General features: G+C 40.6%; 1 protein-coding gene across 1 annotated transcript in view; it reads left to right on the top strand.

Moving 5' to 3' along the window:
* The first annotated feature begins 1,477 nt into the window (after positions 1 to 1,477).
* LOC309511854 (uncharacterized protein) overlaps positions 1,478 to 6,916 on the top strand; it is a 9,432-nt gene continuing 3,993 nt past the window's right edge. The window contains exons 1-6 of the mRNA XM_082187198.1: positions 1,478 to 1,713; positions 1,810 to 1,911; positions 2,012 to 2,247; positions 2,646 to 2,826; positions 2,973 to 3,066; positions 6,543 to 6,916. The exon at positions 6,543 to 6,916 is cut by the window's right edge and continues 11 nt beyond it. The gene's annotated coding sequence lies outside the window, so the exon portion shown is untranslated. The remainder of the gene's footprint in view (positions 1,714 to 1,809; positions 1,912 to 2,011; positions 2,248 to 2,645; positions 2,827 to 2,972; positions 3,067 to 6,542) is intronic.

The following is a 6,916-nucleotide window of genomic DNA, read 5'->3' as shown; positions in this document are numbered from 1 at the left end:
ATGATGAAGTTGGTGAATTGTTAATGCCCCCCTTTACACTTTTTAACATCTTCATCAACTTGTCATGTATAGTATGTCAAATTATGACCATTATCATTTAAATGAAATTGCCTTTCTTCCATGTTTAGTGTTCACTCCAGTATATCATCATCTGAACAGGTGTAGCCTACTACACAAGGGCTAAGGTGTATTTAGTATCTGTGACCAGGGGTGGTGGTGGCGCAATGGATAAGACACATGCCTTTGGTGTGAGAGACCCGGGTTCGAATCCACTGTGAGACACCAATGTGTCCCTGAGCAAGACACTTAACCCCTAGTTGCTCCAGAGGCGTGCGACCTCTGACATATATAGCAATTGTAAGTCGCTTTGTATAAAAGCGTCAGCTAAATGAATAAATGTAAAATGTAAAAATGACCATTTTTTTGTCTAATTCAACCTTCCTTTACTTTGCAGCATTCCAATCTCCTTCAACTCCCAATCACACCTACCTCATCCAACCCTACAGTCGTCCTCTTTAAAAGCGTGACCAACGGCTCTTTTAAGAGCCATTCTTCTCTCTTCTTTTTTTTTTACTCTGTTCCATTCTCAACCTCTCCCAACGTCTTCAGTTTCTCTTTTCCCAAATTTTGTCCTCACTCTCTTACCCTCCGTCACCTCTCTCTCCCTCGTGTTTTCTCTCTCTTTCTCTCTCTGACACACCCACACACACACACACACACACACACACACACACAGTCTGTATCTGTCTGTCACTCTGTCTGTTGGTCTGTCTATATAAATGGCAGGCCACTGTAATAAAGAGCTTTTGGAAGCTGCAATGGTCCTTGGGGACATCTATATTGAAAGTGCAGCAGGTGCAGCTACTTCGTACTCTACCCAGACCCCTACTGAGCCACCTGCAGTACGGCCTTGCTTGCGTGGCCACAAGCGAAATGCTAAGGGGAAACCTCTATTCATAGATCAAGAAGGTTTGTTAGCTATTTTGGCATGAAGTTGGTTATATTTAATGTTAAGGAGCCTCCGTGGATGTAAAATGTATGTACTGCCAGTGATTGCTTGTCTCGCTAACACCAGACGGCATTTCAATTCACATTTTCAATTGAGAATGGTATTGTGTATTGTATTGAAGTAATGTGATTGTATCCTGTGATTTTGGTGACATTGCTATCCTTTCCAGTGATTCCATATTTCTCTGTGTTGCAGCTGGTGTAGTTCCAATGGACTCTGGGAATATAGTTGCAGGTAAAATGCCATTCAGTATTCCACTATCCAGTATTTCATTTACTGATGCATTGATTTAAATATTTTGTCACAATTGTTTACTGTTTTAGATTCCCTGGCAGCATTACAAGATATCCTCTCTGGGCTGCCAGAGCGTGCCATGTCTCCCCAGGAGGATCCAGAAGGAAAGTGGGCTCTCCGCCAGACTGTAACACATGAGAGGTGGGACACGGCCCGGCCAAATCTGATTGAGGCTGTATTGTCTGCTGCCAATGTCCAGAAGACCTGTGGTCACTGCAGTGAGGAGGCTGTGATACGCTGCCTCGACTGTTTTCCACGGCATCTCTTTTGTGAGAAATGTGATGTTTCTCAGCACCGGCAGCATGTTCTGCACAACAGAGACTATTTAGTGGAGGGTTTTCACCAACCCATTTCTCCAACTGTAATAGTGCAGAAAAGAAGCAATGGGACGTATTGTCTTATTTCAGAGGGTATGAGCATATATATTATAGTTTATATGAGCATATATATTTGTAACAATACAATTTGTGTTGATATACATGGTGTTCTCTTTCCATTCGCTACAGCCCGGCTTCTCCCACTTGCATTGCCGACAGCCGTGTGCTCTTGCAGCAGAGCCTCTGTGAAGGTCAGGCCAGGACGACCTGTCACTCTTGTCACAATGAATGGTATGTGTCTGTGTAACAAGGTCTAGCCATTTCAAAGCTTGCTTTCTCAAACAAAGATGTTTTATGGAAATCTACATATCAATCACCCATTTTATTATAGGACGATTTGATCTCATGCTCCCAGAAGTAAATTGTCAGAGCTGTGGCAGTGACTGGACACCTGATGTCAAGGACCTTGTGTGGAGTGGCTTGTGGCCCGCATCCACTATTAAGTTCCAGACAGTCTATCATGTAAATGTTTTCAAAACGTATGAACAGATGAAGTTGGATGCACCGAGTATGTCTCGTCATGCATTTGTGAAGATGCTAGAGACAAACTCAAAACGTCATGGAAGGGTAAAGTACCAACACTACATTCAGTCTTGCAAACTACTAACTTTTGCTAATGGGAGAGGGAGGGTGTTAGACCTGCTGACTGCAGGGACCTCCTTAGGAATGGCTACTCTCAGTGAGGGCTTCTTTTCTACTTGTACAGTAACGACCTGTTGAAGGAGGAGGTTATAAAGCCTTAATGGAGCACTCACTGTGGAGCTAAATTAGTTATAGGAGTAATCATGCTCAGTTCAGTGTCTCTTCACAAATGCACATTTTTCTTCATTTTGAATACACACTGGCGTCAGTCACCATGCATTTGAGGCCAATATATGATGACATTTTGCCTGTCTTTAGACAGATGGTTTGATATGTGTAATGTCAAAAATGCAACTTTTTTACTCCCTTTGCATCTCTTACAGATTGGTCAAATCTGCCGAGATACATTTCACCTAAGTTTTCGTCAGTATAAATATTCAATATCGGAGCTAGACAAATATTTGAGAAAGGATGACATAATGCAGTGCCCAGCTTGCACTCCAAACATGGTGGCTGTGTCAGCAGGTGGAAATAGGAAGGCTTATCGCTTAACAAATCAAAAAGGTGTGTATAGTCCCATACTGCAAATCAATACATAAAAGTATGACTATGAAAGGGAATATAAAGTTAGAGATATACCCAAACTAAATGTTCTTCTATTCATTGTATTCAACATTATAATTTTTTTCTACAATTGTTTTTCATTTTAGAACTGGTGATAAGTCCTTCTATGAAGGTCTCTTCTTTGCTCCTGACAATGATGTGGCCTCTTTCGTTGAGAAGCTGCAATCAGGCATGAGAGTGGTAAGACTGAATGAAATGTACACATTCACCAGCCAAACTATTATCATATCATGTTTGGCTCACTTTTGTCTTCACTTTTCACTTTAGTCTATATTATTATTACCACAACACACAGGAGCTGCAGGTGTGCCAGCTGCACCTCCTTAATGTCCACCACATCTCAGGTTCTTTTGTCAGTTTGAGATGGCTCAAGCTTTGTAGCATGCCATGTTTTCCTGCTGATAGTACCCATTTAATGTTTGGGTACATAGGGGTCATGAAGTTATGAACAAGGCTCAGGAATTCTAGATATTATCAGAGGGAAAAGTGTGCTGTTAAAGCCACACTAAGTAGAAATTGTATTTTTGTCAAACAGCGACCCCCTAGAGTCGCTGTGGAATACTTGCACTGTCGTAAATATATTAGCCTATATTATAACGTTTTTACATGATTGCAGCTAAATCACAAGTAAATAGTCTATAGTCTAGGCCTACTGTATAATTTAATTTGTGTTGTTTTTATTGGAATGTAAACATTACAAAATGCCAGATAACATCAATTAAGTTAAATGTACGTCGCATTATTTCATAACATTGGCCGTTATGATGTCATTAGACATGATTATTGCAATTTATCATAATAGTTTGCAAATTGTGCTCGTTTACACTATACAACCTCTACGTTAGGCTTATTTATGTCCTGATAATTATGTGAGATATTGAAAGCTGTTCTCATGATAATCGCAGGAATCAACGTCAACAGCGTCGTCTGATATCCCTCAGGACTACGTGATAAATACACCTCAGTCACAACACCTGAGTTCAGCTGGCAAACTAATTCGTGAGGCATAGCTATCTATATTTTGGTTCCGAATTGTTTTAAAAAGTCAATCATAATTCCTGTGCCTAAGAAAACAACTGTCACCTGTATGAATGATTTTAGACCTGTAGCCTTGACTTCTGTGATTATGAAGTGCTTTGAACTGCTCGTGAAATCATATATTAACAACTGCATTCCTGTCTTCACTGATCCACTACAATTTGCATATAGATCAAATAGAGCTGTGGACGATGCTGTATCTTTGGTTTTACATACTGCGCTTCAACATCTAGAGGGTAGGGATACGTATGTCAGGATGCTGTTTGTTGATTATAGCAGTGCCTTCAATACCATCAGACCTTCCATTTTAATATCTAAGCTGTTAGACCTGGGCCTCTGTACTTCCATCTGCAGGTGGATACAGGATTTTCTAACAGGTCGTCCCCAGACAGTTAGAGTAGGCACTACATACTCAGCACCTATAGTGTTAAATACCGGATCACCTCAAGGTTGCTGTCTTAGTCCTCTATTATATAGTCTGTATACCTATGACTGTATTGCAAAATATCCCACAAATAGTATTGTGAAATTTGCAGACGATACTACTGTGGTAGGACTTATTGACAGCAACAATGAAACTGCCTATAGGGATGAGGTGAGTAATTTGATCATGTGGTGCCGAAGAAATAATCTGTCCCTGAATGTGGGGAAAACTAAGGAGGTCATCATAGATTTTAGAAGAAATAAATCCACACATACACCTGTCTACATAAATAACTCTGCAGTTGAAATTACTTTTAAGTTTTTAGGCATCCATATTTCAGACTCCCTTTTATGGTCTTTCCATATCACCTGTGCCATTAAAAAGGCACATCAGAGGCTTTACTTCTTGAGGTGTCTCAAGAAATATGGTATGTCACTTAACATTTTAAAAAAAATTTACCGCTGTACAATTGAGAGTATATTAACAGGTAATATTACAGTGTGGTTTGGCAGAGCTACTTCAAGTGAATTGAATCTTCTGACAAAGGTGGTTAAAACTGCATCAAAAATTATTGGGGTTCCACTGGAATCGCTCCAGGACATTTATTGGAAACGGAGCACTGGGAAGGCGTTGGGTATTATACAGGATGTTAGTCATCCGGCACATAGTCTCTTCTCCCAACTCCCATCAGGGAGACGGTTGCAGAGCATCCCAACGCGTACATCACGTTTTAGGGACAGTTTTTACCCACAGGTTGTAAGGCTACTGAACGATAGTGCAAGAGGAAGGAGGGTTGAGGTTTGAGCTGATGTTTTAAATTTAATTTAAATGTTATATTACCTTATTTATTTATTGGTGCTGAGAGAGTGCTAAGGCACATTGTATTTCATTGCTGTGGTACTCTGTACGAATATGCATATGACAATAAACTTGAACTGAACTGATTTATCAAAACGATTCCATTTACACCTGGTCACATAAATGTATTTTTGCGAAACGGATTTAAATTCGATCTTCAATTCTCGCGCTATAGGCAGATTTAATGGAGTGCACGTCACCGCAATAAGAGAGAGCAGTAAGCCTGGTAAGATAATTTCGTTTCTTTACTTTTAATGATGAAGATTGTGTGTTAAGCGTCTGCGACTTACTTTCACTTTGATTAGCGATAGTTTGCACGTTGGCTTGATGCAGTTGCTCATCTGCGGTGATGTGTGTTCCAGCCATTGACTGTAAAAAAAATAGGTTCCAGCGCGTCGTCATATCTGGATATAACATATAACCTATAACACGCTCTCACAAATGTTTTTTTTTTTTTTTTTTTTTTGCTTTTTTTTTTGCATTTTTGGGAGGAGTACAATTTACATATGTGGTTTCAACAACCATATGCATTTACACTTGTCCAGTTTCGTCTGGAATGCGTCTCAGATCTCCTCCTGAAGTGGTTTGAGGGATCGACGGATTCAAATCCGTCTCAAATGCGTTTCGGAGGGCATTTAAACCTGGACTTTTCACGATCGGATAGCTATCCGATCTGAGAAAACGCATGAAGTGGCCAGGTGTAAACAACCCCCATGACAAAAACATACGCACGAAAGCCGAAAACAAACGCTGGTTGGCCTCTCACGTCCAAATTTGACGAAGTGGTGGGGGAAGTGACGTATGCCGTAAAGCAGTCGAATTTTGTAGTTCTTTTTGTGCTCTGGTTACTACCCAAACCCCGAAGTTACATAGTGCCAGTAAAAGCGATACAGACCCTGTCAGGCTATGGCAGACGTGTCATTCAACCTATTGTAAGTCGATGTACCATCACAAGGATCTTGAAAATATATTATGAAGGTTGAAAATTACATAGTGTTGCTTTAAAACATTCTCACGCCACCATCAGCAGCCTAAACATTGATTTAAAGCATTATGTATTCAGGCTTTCTTGCTAGTTATGTACAATTATGATTGTACTTCTTGAATTTTACTCCAGAAAGCCAATTCTGTCCAAAGTCAATTACACTAACTTTCTTCTCCTTTCTAATGTTCAGTTTTAACTTCAACAAATGCAGACAAAATGCACTAAGTAGATAGCATGTGAGGATATTTGCAATAACGAACATGTCAATAGGTGTAATATTTTGTCTATTAAATGTATGTCTGCATATATTGCAAGATGTCTGTTTCCTTTGTTTGTGTAATTGTGTTTTAGACACCTGGAAGAGCCACCTGTGGCAACTCAACATGGGTAGCAGCAAAAAAAAAAAAGCTAGTGATCGCCTAGATGAGGAAGGCATGGAGATCGCTGTGTGCCGGCATGGCTTTTTCTTGAGGGGACTCAATATGTACCGTGGCGAAGTATTCGCCTACCCACTTTATCTACAGCAGGACCTGGCAAGCTGCCATAGTGTCAATTTTTTTTGCACTGATCAGATGTGTAGATACTGGCCCTATCTGCAGCGGGTGGCGGGCCAGTTTAGGGAGTTTGGGCGGCTCCTCAACATGAAGCCGCTACTTTCGCTGCTCCACGCCAAAGCCCACTCTGCAAAGTGTGAAGCAACACCCAAACTGGAGCGGGTAATACCC

Source organism: Leuciscus leuciscus (genome assembly GCF_965113295.1).
Source record: "Leuciscus leuciscus genome assembly, chromosome: 1".
Lineage (NCBI taxonomy): Eukaryota > Metazoa > Chordata > Actinopteri > Cypriniformes > Leuciscidae > Leuciscus > Leuciscus leuciscus.
This window is presented reverse-complemented; position numbering and strand designations above follow the sequence as displayed.